Source organism: Lathyrus oleraceus, chromosome 5 (genome assembly GCF_024323335.1).
Source record: "Lathyrus oleraceus cultivar Zhongwan6 chromosome 5, CAAS_Psat_ZW6_1.0, whole genome shotgun sequence".
In the NCBI taxonomy this organism is placed as follows: domain Eukaryota; kingdom Viridiplantae; phylum Streptophyta; class Magnoliopsida; order Fabales; family Fabaceae; genus Lathyrus; species Lathyrus oleraceus.
The window spans coordinates 178,287,418-178,308,397 of NC_066583.1; the positions used below are offsets into that span (position 1 = coordinate 178,287,418).

Here is a 20,980-nt window from a genome sequence, read left to right on the forward strand (position 1 = left end):
AAGGTCATCTGAGGACCATTTAGTCAAATGTACAGTCAATTGGAGGCTTTGAGGTGTGGGAATTGATCTTGACATCCTCATTCATGTTCAAACAAGGCCTATTCATCATGTCAAACATCCATATTGAAGAATTTGAAGCCAGTGCAAAAGTTTCCCAAAATGGAAAGTGACCTATAATTTCAAGTTTCCAAAAATAGCAAGTTTTTGGTTCACATTCAACTTGACTTTCCAACATCAAAGAAGCTTCAAATGAATTTTTGTCCAACATGAAAGTTGAATATCTTTCTCTCCCATTTCCAAAATGTCCAAGATCATGAGCATCTGATGAATGGTTAAGGAGTTATGATCCAATAATTGCAATGTGTGCATGGAACTTCAACAAGCCATAACTTTTGATCCAAAGCTCCAAATTGAGTGCCTCTTTTTGCATTAGGCTCCTCATGACATATATTTTCCAAATCCAACATTGCATTGCATAAAATTTACTCATATTATCATTTGCCCATGCATGTTCATTTTGGAGGGAAAGTTGGAAATTCAAAATTGGTGCATCATATGAACAAAATACCATTGCCATCATGTGCATGAGATGTTTTTAAGTGAAATTCCACCTCCATATAGCACTGTTCACGTGCTCATTCACCATGCATAGGTGTTTTTACTAATTTTGCCATGCACCTCATATTTGATTAATTTTCCATTAACCATTACTTAATTAATTTTTCAGAGTGATTAACATGTCATATAAAGCCTTAATCATAACAGAATTGTTCATAACATCACATTCTAGATCTCAAATTTCTTCTTTCCCTCCATTTTTGCTCTCAATTTAAACTTCAAATTTTTCCACATAGCACCTGAATTTTATTGGATATTCGTGTTCTCTGATCATCATTGAGTGCAGATCAAGCTCTTGATTGAAGAATTCGAGCCACAATCAAGCACACCAAGCTCAAGAACATGAAGATGGAAGTTGCAATCTGAGCTAGATCCAAGCCATTTCAAGCTTCAATTCGTGCCTAAAGCTTCAATATACGAGTGATAGAGGAGATCTGGACATTGCTAGGCCTTGAATCGCTTGTTTCATCGTTCTGCTCTTCAAGAGGTGTGAAATTCGATCCTCTTAATTCTTGATTTTATGCACATGTTTAGATAGATCTTTTCATGCTGATAATCCTGATGCTTTTAGAATTTGAAATGGTTGAGTATTGATCGAGTTATGTTGTGTAGAAGTTTTGAATGCATTTATGTTTCTCTTCGATTTGCACTGGTTATGAGGAATTAATGTGATTTGAGCCTGGATTCGTGTTGTACGTGGAATAAGCTTTCGAATGATATAATTTTTGCACGTTTCTGGATTTTTTTTTGAACATGTTACTGTAGCTCCGCCGTCTTCACGAAGAAGACGGTGGAAACCACCTCCTGGCCGCCGTCTGTCATGAATGCTAGGGTTTATCCTAGTCACTGCCACGCATGCGCTTAAGTGTCCAAACTATTGGCTAGCGTTTCGTTGACCATGTTCACATACGCGTTGAATCTGACTGGGCGTCAACTCAATAATTGAAGCGCTGCGTTTAGTAGCTAGCGCACCTCCTTCGATCTTTGGCAATTGCACTTTGTGAATTTATTTTGTTTCCAGCGCATTTTTCCTTTGTACATGGTTCAATCCTCTGCTCCAGCATTTTTCAAATTAACCAAATCATTTCATTTCCCTCCAATTATCATATGATTTCTTCATTTTTATTTCAATATTTTCTCCAACTTTCAAAAATCATAATAAATTGAAATTTAATCCATATCACTCCCAATTTTTTGCTACATGTTCATATGGATGTCTTTTATTTTGTGATGTGAATTTCTGGATTTGTGCATTGCTGGAATTTGAAATGTGATTGATTACTTGAATATGATGCAAAATGTGACATGTTGTACCAATTCTATTGTGAAATGCTCATACATTGGCCAATTGATTTGAAATTTGGTATGCTGATTCCCAACGTGTTACGTGATTTTTGAGGCTTGGTTGTGCATTTTTAGCATTTTTCATCTCTGTTTTAGGCACATGAATGTATGGTGTGACAATGTGTGTCACACAATTTGATGTTGATCTAGTTCATTTTCATTGACATATCAATTGATCTTTTCTGGTTACAATTTTTTGTATGATGCTTGTGTATGACATGTATACACATAAAAATTTCTATGATTGTTTGATTCATTTCTGTTTTAATATGGAACTTTCATTCTTGATGACCAATTGTGTGCTTTGTAATTGCCTTTGCCATATCTTGCTCATGTGATGACTTTGCTTGATGCTTTAGACTTGGTCCTTTTTAGGACATGTTCTCACTTGTTTAAATGAGCTTCATGTTGAATATTGGTTGTTGTTTTGACTTTTTGCTTTGCCTTTGACCCTAGGCTTTGCCCTAGGGGTTTGTACTCACAATTTGAGCTTTGCCTTTCAGGTTCAAGCAATTAGTTCTAATGGATGATGTGATCTCCTTGCTTGAGATGAAATTTACTTTGTTCAACTAATTTTGATTGTGTTGTAGGTCCTTTGGTGGCTAACTCACTTGAGTGTTTGCCTCTTATGGCTTACATGTTGTGTATATTGGGAATGTCTGACTGTTGTTAATTGTTTGGTTGTCTGAATGTGAATACTGATTGTTTAGCTTTTCATACAGGTACCTTAGCCGCTTAAGCTCATTATCTGAGCTTTGCTTTGCTTGTGGTTGGTTTACCACTTAGGTAAATTCTCTAACTCCATGTAGTCTGGAAGCCTTGTCGTTTCTGTTTGGCAGGCATTTGGCTGAAGTCCTCCTTAAGAGGCAATGTCTGTGATTGTTTATATTTGTGCCATGTACTTCAAGTCCTCCTAAGTGAAGAGGCGATTGGCAGATAGAAGGGATTTGCAATCAATCCCCTGCTATTCAGTTGAGTCTTTCATTATGCTCGCACTACGTGCTGTTGCATTTGAATAAACACCCAAGATCATTGTATATCAAGTCAGTCATGTGGAATAGAGTTCCTCATTTTGGACTCCCACACCTTCTTTGATTCAAGCTCACCCAGGCCAGGGTTAAGAGCTATGAGGTCTAACCCTCATTACCTTTCATCTGCTCACCCTAACGGTCAATGTCAGTGGTTAAGAGTCTCAACACCCATAACAGTATTGGCTTGTTTGTCAAGGTTGATATGACCCCTTGACTAAAGCCCGACTTTGATTGAGCCTCTTGCTTGTGTATAGAGTGTGCTAATTGATGGCTGTGATTGATTGTGTTTGCTTTTGCATATTGTTTTGCACATTGTTTTGCATATTGTTTGTGCATTTGTTATTTGTTTTGTTTGAGGAGTCAGGTGTAAGACCATTGATTGGCTATTTGTTTCCTGTTCCTTTTGGGGAGCTGGATATAAGACCATTGATTGGCACTCCATTTCCTATATTGTTTTGTTTGAGGAGTCAGGTGTAAGACCATTGATTGGCTATCTGTTTCCTGTGTTTGTTTCTTTGTGGAGTTAGATGTAAGACCATTGATTGCCTATCTGTTTCCTATCTGTTTTCTTCTGTGGAGTTAGATGTAAGACCATTGATTGGCTATCTGTTTCCCATGTTGCTTCGTGGAGTTGGACGTAAGACCATTTATTGGCACTCCGTTTCCCATCTCGTTTCGGAGTTGGATATAAGACCATTTATTGGCAATCCATTTCCAGTTTCTGTTGTTCTCTTATGAGACCCTTGCTTATTTGCTTATTGCTTTGTGTTGCTTAATTCCAAAGGAACTTCCTTGGATCATTTCTATGATCTTGAGAAAGCAACTCCTATTTGTGGCTTTGTCCCTTAACCCTTTTGTGCTTAACCTTGAACCTTGTTTTCACCCCTAGCCTTAAACCAGAAAACTTTTGTGCAAACATTTTCACCTGTTTTCAAAACTAGAAACCTAGGCCTTAAGCCTTTGATTTTCAAACTTATTTTCATAATACTCATTATAATTGAACTCTAATTCATACTTTGACTTCATTTGTGAATAATTCTAAGTTGGTTAATTCAACCCATTCAATTGTTTTTGTGGCCCTTGTCCACTTCTTAATCAAGTTTTCATACATTAGCCATAGATCTGAATTATCATGGTGGTTGATGTAAATCTCACCGTATCCTTAGTGATTGAATTGTAAGACTTCCATGCTTATTATAGGGTTAACCCCTCACTAGCATGTTGAAGCTGTTCTCACATGGTGGACTCGTGGTTCAGGTTGAGTTTTCTCCCGTTGATAATGAAAGACCTTAAGGCTTTTGTTTAAAATCAATCCACTCACTTTTTGGAAATCTTTTAGCCGAACTACGGCGTTTTGATCCTTATCTTTCATGAAAAGGTACGTAGGCAATGGGTTCATCCATTCAAACACAAAAATAATAAACTTGTACATTCTTTTCTCACCTCTTCCATCATGTTTGCACAATAAATATTTTCATAAACAAACAATTTTACAACAAGTTATGAAAAGGGTTCCCTAGGAGTACCTAGGATGTTGTGGGTGCCTAACACCTTCCCACAACATAATTACCCCCTTACCCAGATCTATGTACCCTTTTTATTAGTTTTCTTTGCAAAACTTCTTAGGCTTTTGTTCGCTTTCTAGCCATTCCTTTGGATAAATAGAAGTACGGTGGCGACTCTATCTTTGTATGCTTTGCTTTTGATTTAGTCAATAAATCTAAAGGTAACGAATACACCGCTACACTAGCTGGCAAATGAAAGGAGAATCCAATGCTATTTTAATTTAATGTTATTATTCTGAAAATCAATATTGTTATTCATTTTTTGACAAAAATATGATTATCACAAATAAAAGATTTAATTATTTAATTTGATATTTTGAATAAATAAATAAAATGACCTGATTAAAAATAGAAATTGGATATAAGTTTATTCAAAAAATTAAATCGGACACACTAAAATGATCAACATCAAATATACTTATTGAAAAAAACAGTGTTTCTTCAAATTCTGAAATAAATTTGCACCGGTTAAAAGGCTCAGGCGGGTCGAAATGTAATCGAAACAGTCGCTGAAAAATACAACGAGCTCACCAGGTTAAACTACGTGAACCGTAGATTAATAATACTGGCGTCTGTGATTTTAACTTTGAAACTTTTTACCCGCTGATTTTGCACATTCTTGAGGAACAATTTAACCGATTTGTCTGTATTTTTAATAAATTCATTCTGACTGATATTTTAGGCATTATTCCTGATGCAATGTATGTCATGCTTATGCATATGATGCAAAATAAAAATGAAATCAATTCTATGAAAATCTAAATATGCCCGGACAAAATTGGGGTATGACACATATAACATTCAAAGCTTTGCTAAGTCACATTATAAAAATAAAACATTGCTAAGTCACAAACTTAAGCTAGCGGAAATATACCCGAACGCATCGCATGTTCGAACATACAACCGAGTCGCCATCAAGCTTTATTTATTCCCGAAGGAAATGGAAAACATCGATAAAACCCTGAGAAAGAGAAACTGGATAAGGAAGTCAGTTATACAAGGGGGATGTATTAGCACCCCTCACATCTGTTGTACTCAATAGGAACCGTTTTGACCGTTCTTTGCTTAAATGGGTGTTATATCTAAGGATTACTCGTGAAAGAATAAGGGAAAGGAAAATAAATAGATAAAGTGCTCGGAGAGGATTGGGGCCCTCATGCCTACGCATCCTTATAGTGCAATAAGGAATTCGGAGCTCTGTAGTTCATACAACTAATGGTGGGAGGTGAAATAAGAATGATAACAAATATGGTCTGAACCAAAGGATTATGTTATTTGACTCCAAAAGGGGTGAAATCTGAACCCAAGAGGAAAACTAGTATGAACCAACAAGTGAGTGGCCTAAGGCATGGTATCATTGTATTGGAATAACCGAAACAAAGAGAATTAAATGTCTGGAAATAAGCCAAACAACTCTTGGTTCACAAGCAGACACAAGATGAAGCTCAAAGAAATCTTGTATTTGGCTCACAGAGAGAGGTATATCACACGAAGTGAATGAATGTAGTAGGCTTTGAATGAAGGTAGTGACTAATGGTCCATGGAGATGAATGAAGTGATAGAGAAAAGTAACCAATGTCAGAGAAATGAAGGATTTGGTAAAAGTGATTGAAGGGTATAATTTGAAACCATATAGTACAGGTGGCACAAACCAACAAATAAGGGGCAATATGCATGGTATCATTGTATTAGAAGGCCTGGAAACAAAGAATTAAATATTTAGAAATAATCCAAACAACTCTTGGTACAAAGATGGACAATTATCTTAAAAGGGTATATATGGAATTCCAAAGAAAACTGTATTTAGATCCAAACAAAGGGAGTATGTCATGAGGTGAATGATAATTATTTAAGGTAGATCGTGGATCATGAAAGGTATGCATGAAGCCCTAATGCGGATGAAAGAATAATTATGTTTGTGCTCGCCAAGGGTTCGAAGCCTTGCGCCTACGTATTCTCATCGTGCAATGAGAAAGTCATAACTCTGTAGTTCATGGAACCATGAAAACAGAGGAAATAGATTTAAAGTGATGAAAAATATAACTTGCCCCAAAAAACAATGGTAGCATGGGAAACCATAAAGTCCAATGAACTTTAAACCAAAGAGTAAAGGTTGTACATACTAAGATGTGGGGGGCCATAGGCATCATACCACTGTACTGTCATGACCAAAAACAAAGGAATCAGGTGTTTGGCATCAAGGCAAACATCTCTTGGTTCACAAGGTGGACAATTATCCTAAAATGATAGGTATGGAACCCAAAGGAGAATGATACTTGGTACAAGGAACGGTATATCACTGTACGGAGCAATCAATTTGAAACCAAAGAATGGTATATTGAATCCATGAAGGAAGTAAACTCTGAACTGAAAAGTAAATGAGGTATATACCAAGATGTGGAGGGCCATAGGCATCACACCATTGTATTGAAATGTCCCAAAACAAAGGAATTAGGTGTTTGGCATCATGGAAAACATCTCTTGGTTCACAAGGTGAACTCCGATTAAATCATCCTAAAAGGATATGAATGGAATCCAAAGTGAAATGTATTTGATTTCAAAAAGATGGTATTGATTGATGATTAAAGAATAAATAAGGTAGTATTAATAAATAAGGTATCTCGGGGAGAATTTGAATCCTCGTGCTTACGTATTCTCACCGTGCAATGAGAAAGTCAGAGCTCTGTAGTTCGGCCTACTACGAAAGGAACAAAGACAACAAGACATCGAGGCAAGATAAATGATAAATGATAATGAAGGATGAAGAAGACTTGGCAGTCATTTAATATGAACCACACTAAAGTCTATGAGTAAAGGTGAATACGATAAGCAACTGGGTCATTCGACCCGTACCAAAAATATTCAGAATGAGTTAATAGAGTTCTCCACTCTCATTCATTCTTTACTACTTAAGGCTCGTGGCATGTGATTCTTATCATAACTTTCAAGTTATTGAAGAAGAATCCTTGGTGCTCCTTGTGATGATGAAGACTTTGTCAATAATTTGATTTGAATTGCACTAAAGTCTATGAACAAAGGCGAGCACCTTGAGCAACAGGGTCATTCATCTTGTACCCTAAGATACCCTAGACAAGGATATGAATGCTTCACTCTCATTATTATTTATTACTTAAGGCTCATGGCATACAACTTGAATCATGATTGATAAGTTACTAATAGACGCTTATGATAGTTGCATTGTTGCATTGTTGCTTTGTGAAGTGGGACTTGAAGAAACACCTTTGATGTGCCTTGCATAATCCACAACTTGATTTATCTGGGATGCCTTGCATGAAAGTCTGAACTTGAGGCCTTGAGATCTACAGTAATACAGGAATTAGCCATATCAAGTGATCAATGGACTTTTGATCACTTGAATAGACTGAGGGATTATACACAAATAAAAGGATTTAGTTCATCAAAAATTCTTTTGAGCAACTTAAATCAAAGAGATTGAATTAATGGTTAATCATGTACAAATTATCTAAAGGTCAAATTATATTCACAAATCCTACACTAAGGGATCATGCAACATTATGATCAAATTAATCATCAATCATCAAATATCACATAAAAAATAATTGATTAAAAATATCCATTAATCTACATCAAACCCTAATCTAAGGGGACATGATATTCTATGACTAAACCCTAAGGTTAATAAGGTCAATTTACATGGATGATCAATTAGGAAATTAGTTCTAAAATTAAAAACCAATTATCCTAATTATCTAATTTTCTAACGAAAAAGTAATTAATTCTAACACATTAAAATTATAATTCTAATTATTCCTCAAATTATAATTAACTAATCAAGCTAATCTCTAATTAAATTTATCTAATTAACCTAATTAACAAAATTAGAAAGGCTAAAAACAACTAACAATATAACCAAAACACAATTAACTAAAATGGGCTCAAGTTGTGGGTGCAAGCCCATTCGGGGGGTGTATGACTAGCCACGCGTTTGGGCCGCATGCCCAAACAGCTCAACTGCTCCAACGGTCTGAACTGGATCAAAATCCAGGTGAATCAGGTCCATCCTCATATCCACGTTCATCCAGGTCAAACTCGTTTGAATGCGCGCCGCTGAAGCTTGACCTCCTGTGATCGATTCCAAGCATTTCAATCTCCAAAGTTCCATCGGAGTTCAGGCATCAGAATGAATATGGAAACGTTCGCGCCATGAACATGTATGCATCCCTCATCGTCTTCACTACTGCTTCTGAACGCTCAAACAGGCACCAAAGCTTCAAACGCAAATCCAAACTCGCGTCTGACCAACCCTCTAAAATCAAGTTGGTTCAATCGATTCGCAAACTCGAGAGATAGTGTGGATTTGTTTAAGAGCTTTAAAACAAGAAGTGGAGGAATACTCACCGGAAATCGCGATGCGGTGGCTCTCCGTTGACTTCACGGGTAATGCTTTGTTCTGCTCTTTCTTTGATCTTCCACTACCTTGTGTTCTTTCCTTAATCCTATTCTTCCTCATATTTCTGTTGAGTACTGATTGATAAGTGCAGAGAGAGGATTCGAGAGTGAGAGGAAAAATCTGAGAGTGATTTATGAGGTGGGAGAAACGTGATCATTGAATGAAGAAAAGTGTTCTTGATATTTATAGATTTCCATTTCTTAACTTTCTGTTAGAAATGCCACCGAAATTCCTTCCAAATGCAGATGAAATTTTCTCAGTTAGTTAGAAATGCATAAATCAGTTAGTGTAAAATCTGTGAATATGAATGTTGTTAATGTGTTAGTTAGCATCAAAATGAATTTGGAACTGTAAGTGCATCTGAGCTGAATTTAAGAATGAATTTAAGTGTGAATCAAAAGTGAAATGCAAATCGATTTTGAGCTTATTGTTTTTCCTAACTTCTTCTACATAATGCTTAGTAGTAAAAAATGGTTTGTATTGAAATTGTCTTTCTGTCAAATTGTGCAGGGTGTTTAGCAGTAACAAAAAGGCTTGTACTGATATGCTTTTACCGTCAAATGTTATACATGATGTTGACTAGTGTTGAAACGTGATCATTGAATGAAGAAAAGTGTTCTTGATATTTATAGATTTCCATTTCTTAACTTTCTGTTAGAAATGCCACCGAAATTCCTTCCAAATGCAGATGAAATTTTCTCAGTTAGTTAGAAATGCATAAATCAGTTAGTGTAAAATCTGTGAATATGAATGTTGTTAATGTGTTAGTTAGCATCAAAATGAATTTGGAACTGTAAGTGCATCTGAGCTGAATTTAAGAATGAATTTAAGTGTGAATCAAAAGTGAAATGAAAATCGATTTTGAGCTTATTGTTTTTCCTAACTTCTTCTACATAATGCTTAGTAGTAAAAAATGGTTTGTATTGAAATTGTCTTTCTGTCAAATTGTGCAGGGTGTTTAGCAGTAACAAAAAGGCTTGTACTGATATGCTTTTACCGTCAAATGTTATACATGATGTTGACTAGTGTTGAAATCCATTTTTCTGTCAAATTTATGCAGGATGTTAACTTGTGTAGAAATTCTCTCTTTTCTTGGTTTGAATGGTCAATTGGTGATTGTGGTGGACTTATTTTGTAGGCCCATGGAGCTTCAATTTGTGCCATGTTGTTTGGAATGTAATAGCTTGAAGGAGCCTTGGCCATGACTTGGTTGAAATATGGATGTTTCAAGAATTACTTGGACTTGAAGAAATAGGCCATGAATTAGGAGATTAGGAGTTAAAATATTCTAGGTTACATGTAATTTGTAATTGCTTCTTTTGATTTTACTCTTTGTAATATGCAATGTAAGGAAATGGATTTTATGTACATGAATGAATATTGAAACTTGAATGAGAAAAATGGAAAGTTGGATAGAACCAAAATGAACTTTCATGAATGAAAATGACGTGTTGAATGACTTATAAGAATTGAATTTGGTTTGAATGCACCATATAAATGGAAGAAGTGAAATTGACATGATTAATGAATTTTGATGCTTGCTAAACCAAAATGTGAAACTTGAACCAAATATGAATGATACCAAAATCAAACTGGCATATAAATGGATGGTTGACTTTGGCAAAATAGTTGGCGAAAAAGTCAACAGTTGACCAAAGTCAACTATGAGGCTGGAATTAGGGTTTTCATATGATTTGTAATGCAAACAAGACATGATTCAAGTGAATCAATGATTAATGTTTAAGCCATAATGCATGAATCAATGGAACCAAAACTTGAATGGATCAATCATCCTTGATCATCTGCACCATATGAATGATGTGAAATCAAGACATATGGACCTATGAATTTGCAAATACCAAGATACCTAAGTCAATGGCCTAAGAAATGTTTGAATCAGATGAAATATCAACCATGTAGGCAAGTAGATAATGGAGCATGATATGATAATCAAGCATCACTTCCCCATATATTAGGGTGTCTAATAAGCCCAAGATGAAAAGTTAAGCCACAAGGTATTTTAGGACCACACCTTCCCTGATTAGGTTTTTATGAAGCATACCCTTCATTCAAGGTCTTTGAATCAATCATGATGCTTCACAAGTAAATCTCCAATGTAAGAGCCCTCAATTAGGGCTTAGGTAGCCAAAATAAGGCCCAAAGAGTATCCACAAGGTCCCATAACCATATCATAAAGAATTAGGGTTTGAGTGACATAAGGAGTGTCATGATGAAGTCTTCTTGAATCCACATCTCAAAGATCATGCAAATTAGGGTTTCATTCCCATTATGAATATATGAAGAGCCATATCATACTTCTAAGGTTTGACCCACTAGTAAACCCTAACTTTGCAAGCCACAAGCTTTGAGTCCATGATGATCAATTGTCAAGTGTTAACATGAATGAATGATGCACATGAATGAAATATGAATGTGTGCAGATGAATCTCATGTTGGTGTAAGCCCTAGAGGCCAATACTTTTGGTACTTGTATCGAATTATTTAAAGACATTTTCTTTATTATGGTTGATTAATAAAGTCCCTGGAATAGATAGTCCGTTTAATGTATTAAGTGTGACTTAATCATGAGAACACATTAAACATAAGGACATTATTCCTAAAGTATCCGTAGTCGAGCTTTAGGGTGAAGTGGGATAACATTAAAGCATTAAGACTATTATGTTTGTAGACTGATGATCACATCTCATGGATCATGGATAAAGAGTTATCAAGTCTTAAACATAAGTATGAATATTAGGAGTAATATTTATACCGGATTGACCCGCTATGAGAATACTATATAGAAAGTTATGCAAAGTGTCATAAGTTATTCTCATGGTGATAATAGTGTATTCCACTCTTCGACCTGATACCACTATGGATCCTAGATGTGGAGTCGAGTGCTTTATTGCTGATCCAACGTTGTCCGTAACTGGATAACCATAAAGACAGTTGATGGGTACTCCACGAAGCATGTTGAGGGACATGAGTGACCTAGATGGAATTTGCCCATCCTGCATAACAGGATAAATGTCTATGGGCCCAATATTGAACTGGACAAGGGTGACACGGTCTATATCTTGTGTTCAATATTGACATAGGGGCAAAAGGGTAATTATACACATAAGTATTATCACAGAAGGAATTGTCAGATCACATGACATTTTCGTGTCTTGGGTAGCAGTGATGTGTTGCTAGATACCGCTCACTGTTTATTATGTTAAATGCGTGATTTAATATAATTGCCAACGTCACGAAAACCTACAGGGTCACACACAAAGGACAGATTGATGAGAGATAGAGTAACTAAGGAATACCGTAAGGTACGGTGCCCTTAAGTGAATTATAGAACATCGTAAGGTACGGTGTACTTGAGTAGAATACGAAATATGGTAAGGTATCATGGGCTTAAGTGATTTTGGGCACATTATAAGATATGGGCCAAAATACACTTAAGTGGGCTTTTTAGCTTGAAGCCCACACAAATGGTTCTATAAATAGAACCCTTGTGCAGAAGCATAAAATGGCGGTTGCATTATTTTCGTTTTCTCTCACTCTCTCTCTCTCACTCAAAGCCTTCATTCGTACCAGCTAGCACTGAGATTGAAGGAAGCCGTTCGTGTGGACTGAGTAGAGACGTTGTCATCGTTCAACGTTCGTGATCTCTTCGTGGATCTGCATCAAAGGTTTTGATCGTCACAAGAGATCTGCACCAAAGGTTCCGATCATCATAAGAGGTAAATATTCTATCACTGATCATGACCATTCGTAAGGATCTCTAAAGGAGAAATTTTAATTTCCGCTGCGTTTTGGACCGCAATTCTCCTTCATCTCAAGTCAAGGTTTGAGTGAAAATGTGAAAAGGGGAGGGTAAATTTTGGGGTATGACAACAACACTAAAACAACAACAATAACATATAACATTCTCAAAAACACAAAAACACAAACAATCTCAATCTCAATCTCACTCACAATCAGAACAATATATAACATTAAAAGCTTTGCTAAGTCACATTATAAAAATAAAATATTGTTAAGTCACAACAACAAAACAACAACCACACACAACAACATATAACATTCTCAACAACACAAAAGCACAAACAATCCCAACCTCAATCTCACTCTCAATCACAACAACATATAACATTCAAAACTTTCCTAAGTCACATTATAAAAATAAAAAATTAAAAGTTACAACAACAAAACTACAATAACAACAACATATAACATTCTCAACAAAACAAAAACACAAACAATCTCAATATCAATCTGACTCTCTATCACAATAAGATATAAAGTTCAAAACTTTTCTAAGCACAACAACTAAACAATAACAACAATCTCAATCTCAACATTGACAAGACCATCTTCTAGAGGATACTTTAACATAAGATATAGGATGGACAACGTCGCTTCTAGAGTATTGAACAAGGGCATGCCAATAATAATTTTATATGGGGACACAACATTGACAATTAGATATCTTACCTGGATACTTTCCGCATGGTCTCTAATGCCAAATTTGGTCATTATGGGCAGATGCCCTAGCACTTGTACATGCTCTCCGGAGAATCCTACGAAAGTACCCTTGAACGATAGTAACTCAGCAGTATCAAAATTCATCCATTTGAATGTGTCCCAATATAATACATTTGATGAGCTTTCGGGGTCCAACAAGACTCACTTTACGCTCTAGTTACGAATTTGTACTTTAATTACCACGGGATCATTTTCGTGAGCCAACACTTCTTCTGAGTCTTTTCCGGAGAAACTGATCACAACCGAATCCTCTTTCTCCTTTGAAGGCGACTTCTATTCAATATGCATCACTGATCGAGCATACCTTTTCCTAGATGAACTAGTTTCTCCACCTCCCACAAACCCCCCTGCTATCGTATTTAGTGTATGACAGGTTATCATGGCTTCGCGAACTTCTTTTGCATTCTTTCCTTTCTTCTGTGCAGGATTTTTCGAACTTGGGTCCTCTCGGGGAGGACTTCTCTTTCCGGGATGACCTTCCACGTCTTTTGTTGGTGTAAGCCCTAGAGGCCAATACTTTTGGTACTTGTATCGAATTATTTATTAATAATAAAAGGCTTTTTCTTTATTACGATTGTTTAATAAAGTCCCTAGAGTAGCTAGTCCGTTTAGTGCATCAAGTGTGACTTGATCATGAGACCATATTAAACATAAGGACACTATTCTTAAAGTATCCGTAGTCGAGCTTTATTGTGAAGTGGGATACCATTAAAGCATTAAGACTATTATGTTTGTAGACTGATGATCACATCTCATGGATCATGGATAAAGAGTTATCAAGTTTTAAACATAGGTATGAATATTAAGAGTAATATTTATACCGGATTGACCCGCTATGAGAATACTATATAGAAAGTTAGGCAAAGTGTCATAAGTTATTCTCATGGTGATAATGATGTATACCACTCTTCGACCTGAAACCACTATGGATCCTAGATGTAGAGTCGAGTGCTTTATTGCTGATCCAACGTTGTCCGTAACTGGATAACCATAAAGACAGTTGATGGGTACTCCACAAAGCATGCTGAGGGACATGAGTGTCCTAGATGGAATTTGCCCATCCTGCGTAACAGGATAAATGTCTATGGGCCCAATATTGAACTGGACAAGGATGACACGGTCTATACCTTGTGTTCAATATAGACATAAGGGGAAAGGGGTAATTATACACATAATTATTATCACAGGAGGTTTTGTCAGATCACATGACATTTTCGTGACTTGGGTAGCAGTGATGTGTTGCTAGATACCGCTCACTGTTTATTATGTTAAATGCGTGATTTAATATAATTGCCAACGCCACGAAAACCTATAGGGTCACACACAAAGGACTGATTGATGAGAGATAGAGTAACTAAGGAACATCGTAAGGTACAGTGTACTTAAGTAGAATACGAAATATGGTAAGGTACCAAATACTTAAGTGATTTTGGCATATTATGAGATATGGGCCAAAATACACTTAAGTGGGCTTTTTGGCTTGAAGCCCAAACAAGTGGTTCTATAAATAGAACTCTTGTGCAGAAGCATTGCATGGGAATACAACACAACTGAAGAGTTGGAATTTTGTATCTCTCTTTCTCTCACTCAAAGCCTTCATTCATAACAGCTAGCACTGCGATTGAAGGAATCCGTTCGTGTGGACTGAGTAGAGACATTGTCATCGTTGAACGTTCGTGATCGCCCCGTGGATTTGTATCCAAGGTTTTGATCGTTACAAGAGATATGCACCAAAGGTTTGAATCGCCACAAGAGGTAACTATTCTATCACTGATCATGCCCATTCGTAAGGATCACTAAATGGAGAATTTTTTAAATTCCGCTGCGCCTTGGATGGCAATTCTCCTTCAGTGGTATCAGAGCCTGGTTACGAAACCATGAATCTGATAACTGTTTTTGTTCTGTAATAATATGATTAAAGACAGAATGAATCAAAGATTAAATTGAGATTGATCAAGTCATATATATGATATATGTAACCTTGATGCAAAATACATTATATATGATATAGTGTTCTCGTTTCGTTCATTCAAACACTCAATGATTGTTTTCCTTTGAGCGATCAATAATCATTTGCTTCTTGATCCGACATTAGTATGGTGAAGCAATGACGTGTTGATCAATCATACTAAATTAACAATCGAGATGTGTTTGACAGTCTGAAATTGGTGCATCAGGGTTAGTGACGGCACAAGGGTTGTGTTGTCAGAGAGTTATGCGATTGGGGTTGTGACTGCACAAGAGTTGTGCTTTCTGAACACTTTTTGGAACAGTGTTAACCGGCTAACACATATGGTTAACCGGTTAACGCAATGTGAAATAAAATTTTTAAGGTTTTCAAACAGTGTTAACCGGTTAACGCATTTGGTTAACCGGTTAACGCAAGACGGAAAACAGTTTTCCAAGAGTTTTTCAAACAGTGTTAACCGGTTAACGCAAGGCAGAAAATAATTTTTTGAACAAATTTCAAACAGTGTTAACCGGTTAACGTATTTGGTTAACCGGTTAACGCAAGGCAAAATTCACTAACTCAGTGCTTTAAAGTATCAAGTGTTGATGCGAAAAGCGACGTCGATTTTAAATGAATTGTTCATTAAAATTTCGGCGTCCGCTGACCGGGCAGCGGAACACCTGTTCCCGCTGACCGGGCAGCGGACCCCGGCTAACTCTGCGTAGTGTGATCGGTCATCAAAATTTAATTTGATTTTAATTAATTAAAGGAATTAATAATAATAATAAAGTGTTTATTAGTGTCTTGTGGTGATCGGTTATGGCCTTAGTTTTCCTTTATTCTGCTTTGGGTTTTAAAATACGACCTGCGTGTCGTGCCTCTCTCTTTATCTCCCAAATGTAACTTCTTTTCTCATCTCACTCCCTCGTATGTAAAACGAGTTTCTTTTATGTAATGTAATGGTATGAAGAAAGCAAAGAAGTCAGTGCCAAAGGAAGACAACCTTGAAGATCTTGCTTGGAGAAGCTTAGATCGTTGTTAGGTTAGCTTAGGTTCTCTCATTGGCTTGGGAGAACAACTGCGCTAGGGGCCATAACTGTTTCATTATGTATGTATGTATGTTGATGCATGTGAATGTATGTTGATGCATGTGAGAGACGGTTTATATGATAAACAAGCCGGTGAGATCAGAAAAATTGCAATTCCCTCAAATTAAATATTAAGTTTATGCTTTCCAAGTTTTAACACTCATCAAGACTAATATCGGATAATGTAGGTTTCACCTACGCGAGGTGCATGATCTATATATTAGTAAGGTGCGATGGGATAATTGTAATATCCAACTGTTAAAACAATGGGTCAAACTTAACTAAACAAATTATGAGAATATTATATATGTTTGCTTTCCAAGTTTTAGCACTCATCAAGACTAGTATCGAATAATGTAGGTTTCGCCTACGCGAGGTGCATGTTTTGTATTAGTTAAGGTGCGATGGGATAATTGTAATATCCAACTGCTAAAACGATAAGTCAAACTTAATTATAATTTTATTATATATGTTTAGAAGCAAGAGTTGGGAATAATCCATATGATGGATTGGAATAAGGAGTTATTCACCCAACTGAAATTTTCGAGAGTTGTATGAGATACAACTGGAAGGAGTTCCTACCTAAATAACCTAGTTTTGTGTAATCCGCCTATGCGGACTTAGAACGAAGTGAAATATGGATCTCGACCCACTAGAAAATCTTCCAACGGGATTTTCCGAATCAAATGATGAGGGTCATTTGTTTTGAGTAAAATAGTGGGAGCATATTTGATTAAAGGCCTAATTAAATATGTCAATGATACTTATATTTTCTTAATCCTTATGTAGATAACCATGACAGCAAACACCTCTAACAACATCCTGCGATCAATCCTTGATAAGGAAAAATTGTCTGGGATAAATTTTCTGGATTGGCACCGAAACCTGAGGATTGTCCTCAAACATGATAAAAAACTGTATGTCTTGGAGACACCTGTTCCTGAAGAGGAACCTCCTAGTTCTGCACCTAAGGCAGAAAGAGATGCTTATAAGAAACATGTCGATGATGCCAATGAAACTGCTTGTCTCATGCTGGCTACCATGAACTCAGAATTGCAAAAGCAACATGAGAACATGTCAGCGTTCGATATGATCGAACACCTGAAGTTGCTCTATCAAGAGCAAGCCAGACATGAGAAGTTTGAAGTTTCAAAAGCCCTTTTTCAAGGCAAGTTAGCTGAGGGAGCCCCTGTAGGTCCCCATGTACTCAAGATGATTGGGTATGTGGAAAACCTTGAGAGATTGGGTTTTCCCCTCGAAAAGGAACTTGCGACTGATTTGATCTTGCAATCGTTGCCAGATAGTTTCAGTTAATTTGTCCTAAATTTCAATATGAATGATATGGACAAATCTCTTCCTAAACTGCTCGCCATGTTAAGAACTGCCGAGCAGAATCTGAAGTCAAAAGGGAAGTCCATTCTGATGATCGGAAATGGAAAGAGACAAAACAAAAGGCCCACTAAGCAGGGTGATAAAGGGAAAGGCAAGGAAGTTGCCAAACCCAAACCCACCGTTGCTGCTTTAAAGCCTAGTGGAGGCATAGCAAAAGAAGGCACCTGCTTCCATTGCGGTAAGACCGGACACTGGAAGAGGAACTGCCCAAAGTACCTGGAAGATAAGAAGAATGGAGTAGAGACTTCAACTTCAGGTATTGTTGTTATTAATTTACCTACTTCTGCATCATGAGTATTAGATACTGGATGCGGTTCTCACATTTGTACAAATGTGCAGGGACTAAAAAGGAGTAGAGATTTGGCAAAAGGTGAAGTCGACCTACGAGTTGGCTATGGAGCAAAGGTTGCTGCTTTAGCCGTAGGAAATTATGTATTGACTTTACCTAGTGGTTTAATAATTCAGTTAGAGAACTCTTATTATGTACCTGCGATTAGCAGGAATATTATTTCCGTTTCTTGTTTGGACAAGTCTGGTTTTTCATTCATAATAAAGAACAATTGTTGCTCAATTTATTTGAATGATATATTCTATGCTACTGCACAAATGAACAATGGACTATATGTCCTTGATCTTGAAATGCCAATTTATAACATTAATACTAAAAGGATGAAAACCTAATGAGTTAAATCCAACTTACCTTTGGCATTGTCGATTAGGCCACATAAATGAGAAACGCATTTCCAAACTCCATAAAGATGGACTCTTGGACTCTTTTGATTATGAATCATATGAGACATGCAAATCTTGTTTAATTGGAAAGATGACAAAGTCTCCATTCAGAGGAAAAGGTGAACGAGCTAATGATCTTTTGGCCCTCATACATACTGATGTATGTGGACCACTGAACATACCAGCCAGAGGAGGTTTTCAGTACTTCATCACATTTACTGATGATTTTAGTAGATATGGTTATGTGTATTCAATGAAACACAAATCAAAGTCCTTTGAAAAGTTCAAGGAATTCAAGAATGAAGTACAAAACCAACTAGATAAGAATATTAAAACTCTTCGATCAGATCGAGGTGGTGAGTATTTAAGCCTAGAGTTTGATGACCATCTGAAAGAGTGTGGGATCCTATCCCAACTCACTCCTCCTGGAACACCCCAATGGAGTGGTGTATCTGAGAGAAGAAATCGAACCCTGTTAGACATGGTCCGATCCATGATGAGTCACGACGATCTTCCAAACTCCTTTTGAGGACATGCACTATTGACAGCAGCTTACACACTTAACCGTGTTCCATCCAAAAAGGTTGAGAAGACACCATATGAGATATGGAGTGGTAATAAACCACATATGTCTTACATGAAGATTTGGGATTGCGAAGTTTATGTGAAACGACAAATTTCAACTAAGCTTGAGCCCAAATATGACAAATGCTTATTTATGGGGTATCCTAAAGAAACAAGAGGGTATCACTTTTACAATCCTTCTGAGGGCAAAGTGTTTGTCGCTCGAACTGGAGTTTTCTTAGAAAAGGATTTTATTTCCAAACGAATCAGTGGGAGGAAAGTAGAGCTTGAAGAAATTCAAGAATCACAAAGCATTGATACACCTATGGAGGAATTAGAGCAGGAAACACAAAGAGTTGTGTAAGAGCAACCTGCTCAAGTAGAACAAGACCAGCGTAGGTCAGGCAGGATACATCACCTACCTGAGATATATGGATATCTGATCAAGGGGATGTATTACTCATGGATTCATCAAAAATAAAAGATGAGCCTTGTGTCTACAAGAAGGTTAGTGGGAGCATGATCGTTTTCCTGATGTTATATGTAGATGACATATTACTCATTGGAAACGATGTCCCTACCTTGCAACGAGTAAAGTCTTGGTTGGGGAAATGCTTTTCTATGAAGGACCTAGGTGAAGCATCCTATATATTAGGAATCAAAATCTATAGAGATAGATCACAAAATGCTTGGCCTAAATCAGAGTACATAGACAAAGTGCTGAGACGCTTTAATATGGATGATTCCAATGGTTATGTGTTTTGCTTAAATGGTGGCGCTGTGAGCTTGAAAAGTTCAAAGCAAGATACAGTTGCTGATTCTACAACCGAGGCCGAGTATATTGCTGCCTCAAGTGCAGCAAAGGAAGTTGTTTGGATCAGAAGTTCCTTAGTGAACTTGGCATAGTCCCTAACATTGTGGATCCCATTGGTCTCTATTATGATAACAATGGTGTTATCACACAAGCTAAGGAGCCTAGATCTCACCAACGATCCAAACACATACTCAGGCGCTATCACCTCATTCGAGAGATAATAGATAGAGGAGATGTGAAAATATGTAGAGTACCTACACTTAACAATATTGCTGACCCACTAACAAAGCCTCTTGCGCAGCAGAAGCATGATGGCCATACTAGATCAATGGGCATTAGGGGAATGCCTGATTGGCTCTAGTGCTAGTGGGAGATTGTTGGTGTAAGCCCTAGAGGCCAATACTTTTGGTACTTGCATCGAATTATTTATTAATAATAAAAGGCTTTTTCTTTATTACGGTTGTTTAATAAAGTCCCCAGAGTAGCTAGTCCGTTTAATGCATCAAGTGTGACTTGATCATGAGACCACATTAAACATAAGGGCACTATTCTTAAAGTATTCGTAGTCGAGTTTTATTGTGAAGTGGGATAACATTAAAGAATTAAGACTATTATTTTTGTAGACTGATGATCACATCTCATGGATCATGGATAAAAAGTTATCAAGTCTTAAATATAGGTATGAATATTAAGAGTAATATTTATACCGGATTGACCCGCTATGAGAATACTATATAGAAAGTTATGCAAAGTCTCATAAGTTATTCTCATGGTGATAATGATGTATACTACTCTTCGACCTGAAACCACTATGGATCCTAGATGTAGAGTCGAGTGCTTTATTGCTGATCCAACGTTGTCCGTAACTGGATAACCATAAAGACAGTTAATGGGTACTCCACAAAGC

The 20,980-nt window shown here is 36.8% G+C and overlaps 1 long non-coding RNA gene across 2 annotated transcripts; it reads left to right on the forward strand.

Annotated features, from left to right (window-relative positions):
- Positions 1–8,583: 8,583 nt before the first annotated feature.
- On the forward strand, positions 8,584–10,408 carry LOC127081723 (uncharacterized). Of its 2 annotated transcripts, none has more exons than XR_007788116.1 (2): positions 8,584–8,977; positions 10,129–10,408. It is a non-coding gene; the product is annotated as an uncharacterized LOC127081723 (long non-coding RNA). The 2 variants fall into 2 exon arrangements; XR_007788117.1 differs by having other exon boundaries at positions 8,605–8,977; positions 10,051–10,408.
- The last annotated feature ends 10,572 nt before the right edge of the window (positions 10,409–20,980 follow it).